We start from the raw sequence: 12,546 nt of genomic DNA, 5'->3' as shown, positions 1-12,546 counted from the left end.
TAAGGAGTAGTGTCGCCTGCTAGCCTGGAGGTCGGGTGTTCGATCCCTGCATTGGCCGAGAAAGTTCATCCTGATTTTCCGACGTGGTTCCCCCCTTGTCAGTTTAGCAGAACGAAGGGCCTGACAAGGACAGCTGTCTAGTCCTTCGGATGAGACGAAAAACCGAGGTCCCGTGTAAACATTGGAAGGCACGTAAAAGACCCCTTGGCAGTTGGAATTCGATATAAGAGTAGGCGATAGTGCCGCTGCCCGGGCAAAATTTCCCTCATAGCACACTCTATGACGTACGCCCGTCTTCATTAGCCCAGTATAGGAGCAGAACAGTAGGACGTTAAACCCCATTTCCATTTCCATTTGTTTTATTCCAGGGAATTAGGTAATCAGTCAGACGTTAATGAGTACACATCACGGTGTGTATACGTAATAAGGAATAACCATACATATGCATTTTTAATTGATTATATTCATAAAGTATTTAATATTTTTTATATTATCTGTGTTATTTGTTTTTATTTATGGATGTGAATATATTTCTGTGATTCCTTTCATTTTAACTCGAATAATTCACAATATGTTTGGAGCAAAAGAGACCTCTTGGTTCTGGCGTGCCATTAAATACCACATTTCATTCATTCATAATAACTTTTGTGATGTAGTCTCCGATATCAAGGTGGTGCAGAGAGTCGTCTCTAATATCAAGTTCTTCTCGATACATATTACCAGACGCGGGATAAGACGGGTGTCATTTCGATTCAGTTTGTGCAGAGTCGCTGAGTTTTCTATTCCTTGGATTTTAAACGGGAAATTATTTCACTAGCTTTCTACAGATTTACGTCATCATGAATATTTTGCTCATGCTAATCCTCATTTCTGGTAAGTTTGTTTTTATACGCCCACATTTTCATATGGACGTATATTGTCGTCGCCCATGTCCATCTGGATGTCCGCCTGTCTACAATTGGTTTGTGGACACTCTACAGGTCACAATTCTTATTCGATTTTGACGAAACTTAAAACAGAGGCTTATCTCCCAAGAATCTGGGGTTTCTTTTGATATTAGCATGAATCGGACCATAACTTCTTGTGGTCCCTCTAGAGGTCATAATTTTATCCGATTTCGATGAATCTGAAAATATATGTCAAAGACCTAAAGATCTGGGTTCCGTGTGATATTCACGCATATCGGACGGCAACTTCCTGATTACGAAAACGCGTTTTTTGAGATTGTGGTCCCTCTAGAGATCACAATTGTTACCAGAATTTAAAAACCCTTCAAATGTATCACCACTACACCCTAATGGTGGTTTAATTCGATTTTCGTGAAAAGCAGATCGAAATCATACGCAAATAGTGGAACAAAATTTAATACTCTAGAGGTCACAATTCTTATCTGATTTGGGTGAAACTTGAAATACACGTTTACAACCCAACGATCGTGGTTCCTTTCGATATTTGCGCATATCGGATCGTAACTTCCTGAATTATTGGCCTTGATTGAGTGTACAATAAATCGCGTTTCTAGCTTGTGGTCCCTCTAGAGGTCACAATTATTATCCAAATTTTAAAAAAAAGTTTGAATATATCACCGTTACACCCTAATGATGCTTGAGGGCGGAATTTCGTGCCAATCGGACCAAACCTGGCGGACAAAATGGCCGCACCTCGTATGCAAATAGTGTAAATATATGGTATATCAAGGTTGTGGACCCTCTAGAGGCCATAATTTTAATCCGATTTGGATGAAACTTGATGTTTATATCACAAAGATCTTGGTTTCTCTCGATAATCGCGCATATCCGAACGTAACTCCCTGGATTATGACCTCTGATTGTACGAAAAATCACGTTTTTAACTTGTGGATCCTTTAGGGTCATAATTTTTATCCGATATTAAAAAGCGTTCAAATATATCACCATTACACCCTAATCACTGTTGAGTGCGAATTTCGTGAAAATGGGAACTGTCTGACATATTGGCCGCTCCTTTTACGCAAATAGTGTAAAAGTGTTTAACACCAAGATCGCGGGCTCTCTAGAAGTCACAATTGTTGTCCGATTTTGATGAAACTTAAAATATATCTTTATTACCCAACTATATCAGCCCATTTCGAATTTCAATATTTGCGCATTTCAGACCATGACTTCCTGGATTATGACCCTCGATCCATCTCTTGCAAAATGTGGTTGTTGACTTTTTTGGAGTAGAGTGGACAAAGATGGCTTGAATGAACATTGTCTGCCAGATTTGGGTAAATATTCATGATTTAGAGGCGGGAGGATAACAGAGTTATAGGTTACATATTTTTAGTATGCTTCTTCAAGTTTGTGTATCTCAAAATTTTGGTGTTAACCTCATACAAAGTTTGGTGCAAGGACATGGCCATTTGTGTTTCTGTCTGTAGTGAATAGCATTCAGCCCAACAACAATTGGGGGAAGAGTTGGAGTCGAGCAAAGAGGCCAGAATTTACATTGAAGTCAAAGGGGAAATTAATGGTGGTCTGCCTCCGTGTAACTACCGGATTGTACGAAAAATCGTGTTTCAGCTTGTCACATTTTTTATCAAAACGTTCAAATATATAACCGTTACGCCCTAATGACGGTTAAATTCGAATTTACTGAATATCGGACCGACACTTCCAGACAAAATGGCCGTTCCCCGTTTGCAAATAGTGTAAAAGTATATAATACCAAGGTTGTGGACATTCTAGATGTCACAATTTTTATCCGATTTTAATGAAACTTAAAATATTTGTATATATTCCAAGGATCTCACTTTCTTTCAATATTCGCGCATATCACGTGTAATTACCTGGATTATGGCCCCTGATTGTACGTAATTATCGTGTTGTTAGCTTGTGGGGCATCTAGGGGTCACAATAATTGTCCGATTTTGATGAAACTTAAAATATATGTTTAGATCCCAAAGACCTTGGCTCCTGTTAATATTGTCGCACGTCGGAGTGTAAAATATTGGGTTATGTACGAAAATAGCCCTTTTAGCTTCTTTTCCGTCCTTCTCTTGCAAAATGTGTCCATATCTTGCATGGCAACAGCCCGTATTATTTTGTTTTCGTCTTGGTGAATTAAAATTAATTGACATTTTAAAATATATACATATACTTGTATTTAGACAACATCTCTATACCAAACACGTTAAGCCCCATTTCATTTCTATTCCAAACCTCATACGGAAATATATATATTGTATTTTTTAACAAACGACCATGCAATAATTTAGAATTTCGTTGCAACTAAAGGAATTCCAATCTTTGTACTTATTGCATTTTTGTCTTTGTATTGTTATGCTTGGAATATGTCTTTATTAAACACTGTTGCTCAATTAACGCCTATTGCGTCACATGCAATAAATACAATACAATATCAATACTTAAATATCACTATACTGATGATATGTATGCTGCAATAATATGAACACACTGATTCGATTCACTGTCAACTTCACTGCTTTTAACACTGCATTAAGCTCATGTCCTACTGTTCTGTTTCAATTTGTTGATCCGTAAACACTTCTTGAAATTCGTCTCCAGAACCATATCTGCTTGCATACTGGAATTCCCCAACTGGTTCGTTTGCTGTGCGTTAACACAGAGTTCATTACATCCCGTGTCCCACCAGTGTACTTACTCCATTAGACAAATATTAGTTGAATTACATTGGCCTTATTGTATAACATTTATTAATTGGTTTCTATTATATCGTAATCAAATTGTACCCTTCCGCCTATTTTAAAATTAAACTTGTATTTACTACCCTTTTAACTCATATTTTCATTTTGAAGCGAGAGCCTCAACCAGAATGTGTTCACTGTCATGTTCCTTTAACAGTAAAACACATCTTGATTGTTTGCAATCATCTCAAACATATTAGATCTAAATGTAACCGTTGCCAGTCACCACGTCAGCTATTTGCTCAACCGGAGCTTTATGATAAATTGCTAACATTTTTAAAAGAGACAAACTTTTATTCAAAATTTTAATTGTATATATTTGTCATATATTGAGTTTTAAATATTTATATAAGTAAAGGAATTGATATATTTATTTTTAATTATATTTTCTGTGATATTTGTTTTTATTTACATATATGAATACATCCCTGTGATATTGTTTTAATTTGTCTCGTTAAATTCACCATATGTTTGGCGCAATATAGCCCGGATGGAGCTGACCTGCCATTAAACAACATTTCATTTCATTTCACTTCATTTTGAATACACCTGTGTATTTATCTATAGTTCTAGTTACTTTTAAATAAATACCTAAATAAATTATAAACATCAGATAGCTTAAACATACATTATGACGTCAAATTAATAATGATGTCATTGTATTAATATAATGATATATATATATATATCATATATATATATATATATATCAGTCGACATTTTATATTTCTTATTGTTATAGTAATATGTATTTTCTTTATTCATTATTATGCATTTATTATTATATGACTCACTCACACTGTATATACCAGCACCCGAAATTCCGGGGGGCTAAGTGGGTAAGACACTGGCTCGCTAGCCTGGAGGTCGGGTGTTCGATCCCTGCATTGGCCGAGAAAGTTCATCCAGATTTTCCAGCGTGGTTTCCCCTTGTCAGTGATGCAGGACGGAGGGCCTGACAAGGACGCCTGTCTAGTCCTTCGGATGAGACGAAAAACCGAGGTCCCGTGTGTATATTGGAATGCACGTAAAAAATCCCCTAGCAGTTGGAATTCGATATAAGAGTAGGCCATAGTGCCGCTGCCCGGGCACAATTTCCACCACAGCACACTGTATGGCGTATGCCCGTCTTCATTAACCCAGTATATAAGCAGAACAGTAGGACGTTAAACCCCATTTAATTTCATTTCATTTGGGTCTATTCCGCGCTGGTATTAAAGTAGCGTTTCAAACTTTCTAATGATCCTTGTGCTAGGGAATAATTGAAATAAGGATCTAAATGTACCATATTATGCAATTAAGTCTTGAAATCTCTCTCCATTGTATTTCCATCCATCATAAACTGTTCTCTACTTTCAGGTGTTGTTGCTATGGTAGCCACAGACTGTGACGTAGCAGGATGTATGCGCGGGATGCCTGAAGCTGGTTCTGGAAAGAGTATTTGCTCGTAAGTAACATTAGGTGGCCATAATTGTCTAAACTGTAGAGCGTGTTTGCTCGTAAGTAACATTAGGTGGCCTTAATTGTCTGAACTATAGAGAGTGTTTGCCCTAAGTAACCTTTAATGGCCACAACTGTCTGAGACTTGATAGGCGTCACCGCTGTCTGTCTTGAAAACGCCCTATAAATACAACACAATGGCGGATACACGCCCAGCGATAGAGATTCGTACGGATTCCCTTAATCCCTTAATTTAGACTCGGTATCTCCTTATAAACAACTTAGTATCTCCCAATTATGATTAAGTATCTCTCCATCTGATTATGAATTGGTTTCTACGAATTTCGCCTGAAGTTAGTATCTCCTAATGTCAGTTAGCACCACCCACTTATAACTAAGTATCTCCCAGTTAGAACTTAGTATCTCCTGAGTATAACTTGGTATCTCCTGAGTATAACTTGGTATCTCCTGAGTATAACTTAGTATCTCCTTTTTCTTTTTTTAGTTTGAGTCATTCTATGTGTCTATGACTAGTCTGTGTCTACGGATGTATTCCGTCTGACTTACCATGTTTTTATTTAGCAAAAAATTCAAATATTTTTCATATATATCTAGCCAGGTGTGCCGCTATTTTTTCATGTGTTCCAAGGTGTGCCGTTGGCAAAAAAAGGTTGAGAGCCAATGTCTATTTTCTATCTTGTCCGCAGGTTTATCTTGTAGATTTTTGTTTTACCTGTACTGCGGTCCTCCTGCACTTACTATTAATATCTCCCAGTTAGATCTTTGTATCGCCTCATTATGGCAGTATCTCCCCATTATAACTTAGTGACTCCTAATTATGACTTGATATCACCTAATTATGACTTGATATCACCTTATTATGACTTAGTATCTCCCCATTATAACTTAGTGACTTGATATCACCTAATTATGACTTTGTATCTCCTCATTATGGCAGTATCTCCCCATTATAACTTAGTGACTCCTAATTATGACTTGATATCACCTAATTATGACTTAGTATCTCCCCATTATAACTTAGTGACTTGATATCACCTAATTATGACTTAGTATCTCCCCATTATAACTTAGTGACTCCTAATTATGACGTGATATCACCAAACTATTTTCAACCCAAAGAAATATCAATGATACTGCACAAGGTTGAGGAATTAGTGCTGATAAAGGGAGGAGGTTATACGGGTTATATCCTGTTATAATCCTGTAGATTACACAGAAAACTTCAATAATTCGCTTGCGCGTAGGGGTCTGTAGCAGTGGGAAGAAACCGGAGCATCCGGAGAAAACCCACGAGGTTGAACAGGCGACCCTACTCCTTGTCACGTACATACGGAGAATCGAAACCACGCCAGTTGACTGACAGACTGGTTAGCACGTGCGCGCTGTATCATGAAGCCTCTCATTGAGCCAACTGGCTTGGTTTCAAATCCCCGGTTGTACGCGACAAGGAGTAGGGTCGCCTGTCCAACCTCGTGGGTTTTCTCTGGGTCCTCCCACTGCTAAAGACCCCTACGCGCAAGCGAATTATTGAAATCAAATTAAACCATATGTTAGTCCCGAAATGACCTAGTTTGTGTCATTCGGGGCAGAACAGCAGGACGTTAAACCATACACAATCTAATTCCTATTTAAGAGTCCAACCTCATGGGTTTTCTCCGCCCCCCCCCCCCCCCAACTGCTAAAATAGAACTAAACTTAATGTTAGTCCCGAAATGACCTAGTTTGTGTCGAGTGGACGTTAATCCCCATTTCTCTCTCTTTCTCACGTCGGTCCTTCTTCCGCAATTTCTTGTAAACAATCTACAAACTACATGTACATGTATTATCTGATCAATTTGAAATTTATATATATTGTTTATATTCGTGCGACGACGTATCCTGTCGAATTGCAACAATTTTAAAGATACATTATGGGAGATTGGATAAAGAGCTGGCAGTTCTCACTATAATAGTTACAAACTAGATAATGTAAAGGCAATTTGATGAACATTTCAGTCAAATGGATTCATTCTGAACCGAGATTTTAGCGATTGAATTATGGGCATAGCCTCGATTATCATTAATAAATCATGAATGTATTTTAAGCAACAAATCGGATCCTAATCCAGTATATATACCAGGCTAGCGATGACATCGAGAGTTGATTATGGTTTGGATAAGTTAATTAATGTCTATTTAATAATTTAGATAGCATTCGAGGCCTAAAGAAAGACAGGAAATAAGCAGATTTGGCTCTTGCATATTATATGTTCAATTAATTAGTTCTGGAGTTATGGTTCCTGTTCCATTTCGTTGAACCTCGTGAACGCTCTAACGACAAAAGATATCCGATCTGTATTGAATTTACATGTATGTTTTTAAAATTGGTAAAACGAAGAAATCTGCTGAATTTGAGCAATTTCCCTTTTCACGTTGTTGAACCTTCTTGTGAATGCTCTAACGGCCACAATTATTATTCGTTCTGTTTGAAAATTTTATCAGCTTGTCTTGTAAATTCTCCCATTTTCAACAAAAAAAATGATATGTGACAACCAGTGACTGCCGGACGATTTAGCTGCTGTGAGCAGATGTTTCGTGGCCTGGCAATCTATCTTTTTTATAATCTGGCAATATTTACTTTTAAAACATGACACTATATTTTTTCAGACCTATGAGAATGATATTAACATGTTTAGAAAATGTGGTGAATACTTGTCCGATGTTGGCTGATCACCAGGAAGCCATAAGCAGACCTCTTGTTGAAGCATTGGACTCCTTCAGCAGATATTGCGGGGACGGTCCCCCCAACACGTTACCATAATGTTGTGCTCTTTCTGTGGGCGTTTTCTACACGGTTAGTTAACAAGGCGTTAAATGGATTTAAAATGAAATGGGTTTTACGTCCTTTAAGGTTCTGCTCAAACTGGTCTAATGAAGACGGTAATACGCCCTACAGTGTTATTTAAAAACAAGTTACCCGACCAGCAGCACTACGGCTTATTCTTATATCGAATTCTGTCATTGGTTCTTTTTTGTACAGGTCATTGTTTACACCGAACATTCGAACGACTACGATGGGTTTGTCCGGATTCTTTCTCTGGCGACCTCTTATTAATAATAGTAATAATGTCCACCGATTGCATCCAAGCTACATGCTCTAAGCATTGTAATAAGCCATGCGTGTCTGAGAGAGAGAGAGAGAGAGAGAGAGAGAGAGAAAGAGTAGAGTGAAATAGGGTTTAACGTCCACTGGACACCAACTAGGTCATTTCGGGACTAACACATGGTTCAATTTTATTTCAATAAGTCGCTTGCGCATAGGGGTCTTTAGCAGTAGGAGGTTGGACAGGCGACCCTACTCCTTGTCACGTACAACCGGGGAATCGAAACCTCACCAGTTGACTCAATGACAGACCGTATGATACACGTGCTAACCATTCGACCATCCCCCCGTCTTAGGTCTACATTAAAGCTGGGAAATCGCAGACAGTATACACTAAAAGTCCAAGGGTGGTCGCACACGGCGAGATTGTCAATAATTACAGTAACGTGTTACTATAGTTACCAAGTTTTATTTAAGTAAATGTTGTTTTGATTGTTGATTTGGAACATTGGGGAAATACATTGGGAGGGGGCACAGTATTTAACAATGTTAATATTATATTCAAATTTATTAATTCGACTATACTGTGCAGTAAAAACCGAAGGGCGTTATCTCCTCTTAACATAATATAGTTATTTCCCTTGTGGATGTCGTACTCTTTGATATGATTGGATGGTTACTGGTTACAATATCAGTTAGATTTAGATTCGATCAGGTTTTTTTTCCCCATAATCAAAGCAACAACAAAACTGTTGTTCCCTCCATACCTCCATGTTTTCACTTCATAAAGTTGCAAAATTAAATTTTGTTGGCATAACTACTGTTTAACGGGCGAATCTATAAATGAGGGGAAGATATGATAACTTATTTTTTTCTGAGCATTACAATAATGGGACATTACTAATCCTTTATCTGCGGATTCGATCCCTTTATTGTAATGTCCAGAAAAATATAAGTTATGTCCCTTGATCGCCATTATAACAACAGTTGGAAGTGAAAACATACTTATTTGATGGAGAGGACTACCGTTTTATTGCTGCTTTGGGTATATTTTGGAACGATAATACTAGACTTTATGGCGCAGAAAAGTATTTGGTGTTTCTACTCTGTTGTGCAAAAATTTCACGAAATAAGAAACAATTGGTTGGTGCTGGTTGATTTGTTATTGTTTGGGGTAAGGCAATTTCTCTGTTATTTTTAGAGCAAAAGTACACCGTCGTCTAATTAGTAAAATAATATATACCTGATCAGACATAATAATTGTGTAGCAATAATATTTTCTGTGGGCTGATAGTGGAAAAAATTCGATTAGTCAGGAGGTAATTGCTAGTTGACTATAAATTACCGGATGTGGACACTTCGGTTGACACGGCAAATACTGGAAGTGGGCGTGGCCTGCCTATGTATTTGTCCACCCAAAACGATCGCCATGTTAGTTCAAGAAATTGAAAACAAGTATGGCGGTTGTTTTGGGCGTAACCTTTTTTTTTTTTAATTATTTCTGTAGTTTTATAATCGGAGTTCAGCTTTAAGGCAGGCACGTAGCTAGCGCCGGCGCGTGTGTTTGTGTGTGTGTGTGGGGAGGGGGGCATGAGGCCGAATGACCATGGTTGGGCTGCCCCCCCCCCCAACAAGCTACGGGCCATTTATTTATCTATTATTTTAATTATTATTATTATTTACACCTTATTTTATTTTTGTGGTACTGTGCCCTAATTTATTTATCATTTGTTTTTTTATATTTTCAGGAGTTATCCAGTCTCAGCATTTGCTTGCCGTAGTCCCTGTAGCATTCGCAGCGGCGTCTATAGTCGTTTGTAAACATAAATTGTATTTTTTCTTGGACTGATATTTAGAAATTGAACATATTAACACAAGGTACGGGTTTAGTTGTAAATGACCCCCCCATAATCAAAGGTGTTAAGATGTATATGTTACTTGTGTTGCATATTGTGTATTATGTTTGTCTTCTAATCATTATCGGTATCATTTACTTAATAAAGACGAGAGTATCCCCGTCGAAACGTCGCTTAGTATTAAACTCAGTAATTGTGTAACGTTGGTGCAATAAATAACACAAATAATTCTTCATGAATTGTGCATACCCTATAGTTTCGGGTGCCATTTGTTCAAAAGATTATAGCCCTAAGCCCTTTAAGCATACCAGCTCCTGCCAATACCATCGCCACGTATTCTAGCTGCTCCTCTGACATTCACTGAATTCTGTAGAATTTTAATTGGGTTAATCCGTTTATATACGCCCACATTTTCACGTGGACGTATATTGTCGTCACCCCTGTCCGTCCGTCCACAATTTGTTTGTTGACAACTCTACAGGTTACAATTTGTATCCGATTTTGACGACACTTGAAATATAGTTCTATTTCCCAAAGACCTCGGTTCCTTTCGATATTGGCATGTATCGGACTAAAACTGCATAGATTATGGCCCCTGATTGTACGAAAAATCACATCTGTAGCTTGTAGACACTCTATAGGTCACAATTTTGATCCGATTTTGATGAAACTTGAAATGCATGTTTCGATGTTCGCGCATATCGGATCGTAACTTCCTGAATTAATGCGTTGATTGATAAGAAGCCAGTTTAAATCTTTCAGTACAGGTGTGATGTGCTCATATTGTTTCGTTCTGGTTATAATACGGGCAGAAATATTTTGAATTTTTTTTAAGATGTTGTAAAGTTGATGCGGGAATGCCAAACAGTAACCAATTGCAATAGCCCAGGCGAGGTGTGATCAGAGCATTTACTTTGGTTTTAGTTGTATCTGTATCTAGGTATTTACGAATTCCCGCAGAGATGATTGGAGGAAGATTTGCAAATTGAAGAAATATGTTGTGTAATGTCCATGGTGTTGTTAAAAATTAAACCAAGGTTTCTAGCGGAATCTGGAGATGTTATGTTATCGTTTCCAAATGACAATAAAAGGTCCTGCGACATACAATTGGGTATCATCAGCAAACAAGTGGTGTCAAACTGCATAATAATGTCTCCTAGTGGAAAAATGTAGACCGAAAACAAGAGCGGACCAAGTACGGAGCCGGACGGGACACCATATCGCAGGTAACTTCCTGGATTATGGCCTCTGATTGGTAGAAAAATTGCATATTTAGCCATGTGGTGGCCTCCATTTAACATGCGGTAATTCATCAGTTATGAAACTTGTCAGATGTTAGAGGGTATCAGATTGGACGTGCTGGAATCAAATTCTTTCAATCTCAAAAACAGTGAGATGGGTGTGAAAAGGGGGATTTCGGGTTACAACGCAAGCACAGACTGCATACGAACCAGAGAGTTTAATGGAGTTGTTATAACCACAGGCCTAAACATTAGGTAAACCGGGCAGTCGTGGATACTGTTATAACTACACGCCCAAACATTAGGTAACCCATGAAATCATGGGCACTGTTACAGCCACAGGCCCAAACATTAGACAAACCATGAAATCATGGTTACTGTTACATCCATGGGCCCAAACATTAGGTAAACCGGGCAGTCGAGGATACTGCTATAACTACACGCCCAAACATTAGGTAAACCAGGAAATCCTGGGTACTGTTACAGCCACAGGCCCAAACATTAAGCAAACCAGGGCGACCTGGGTACTGTTACAACCATGTTATTATTATTATTATCATTATATATTTATATTAGCGCCGCTTCCACAGCACTGTGCTCCAGTACGCTTTACAGTAAAGATATTCAAGCAAATATGAAAATGCAGGACGTAGGGCCTGATAAGGACAGCTGTCTAGTCGTTTGTCTTCATTAGCCCAGTTCGGAGCAGGACAGTAGAACGTTAAACCCAATTTCATTTCGTTTCTTTTAATTAAAAGACAATATTGGTGCCAGTCATTATCACATATGTGATAGAACTGGTTAAACACGTTCCAAATATTATTTTATCACAGAAATAATTGCTACGATAGATGCGTAATCAATGTTTAAACAATCGGAAGTGATGCGCGCAAAACGAATACACGAGTTGTTTAACATCAACTCGACACAAACTAGGTCATTTTGGGACTAACATGGTTCAATATTATTTCAATAATTCGCTAGCACGTAGGGATCTGTAGCAGTGGGAGAAAATGGGAGGACCCGGAGAAAACGCATGAGTTTGGACAGACGATCGTACTCCTTGTCACATACAAGCAGGTATTCAAAGTCACGCTACTTGACTCAATGACAGACCGTGTGATCAAATGCGCACGCGTTAACCATTCGGCCACCCTCCCCCAGTCTTTTCTCGGAGAATAACCCTTGTCCTTGTCCGAAATTAAAACATGGAGTGAT

General features: G+C 38.2%; 1 long non-coding RNA gene across 1 annotated transcript; it reads left to right on the top strand.

The window, feature by feature from the left end:
* The first annotated feature begins 715 nt into the window (after nucleotides 1-715).
* On the top strand, nucleotides 716-11,137 carry LOC126814291 (uncharacterized). Its single transcript, XR_007677478.2, has 4 exons — nucleotides 716-873; nucleotides 5,048-5,135; nucleotides 7,796-7,982; nucleotides 9,980-11,137. It is a non-coding gene; the product is annotated as an uncharacterized LOC126814291 (long non-coding RNA).
* Nucleotides 11,138-12,546: the final 1,409 nt, after the last annotated feature.

Source organism: Patella vulgata, chromosome 3 (genome assembly GCF_932274485.2).
Source record: "Patella vulgata chromosome 3, xgPatVulg1.2, whole genome shotgun sequence".
NCBI classification, from domain to species: domain Eukaryota; kingdom Metazoa; phylum Mollusca; class Gastropoda; family Patellidae; genus Patella; species Patella vulgata.
Note: the sequence above shows the minus strand (reverse complement) of the source record. Positions and strands in the feature narration are given on the sequence as shown.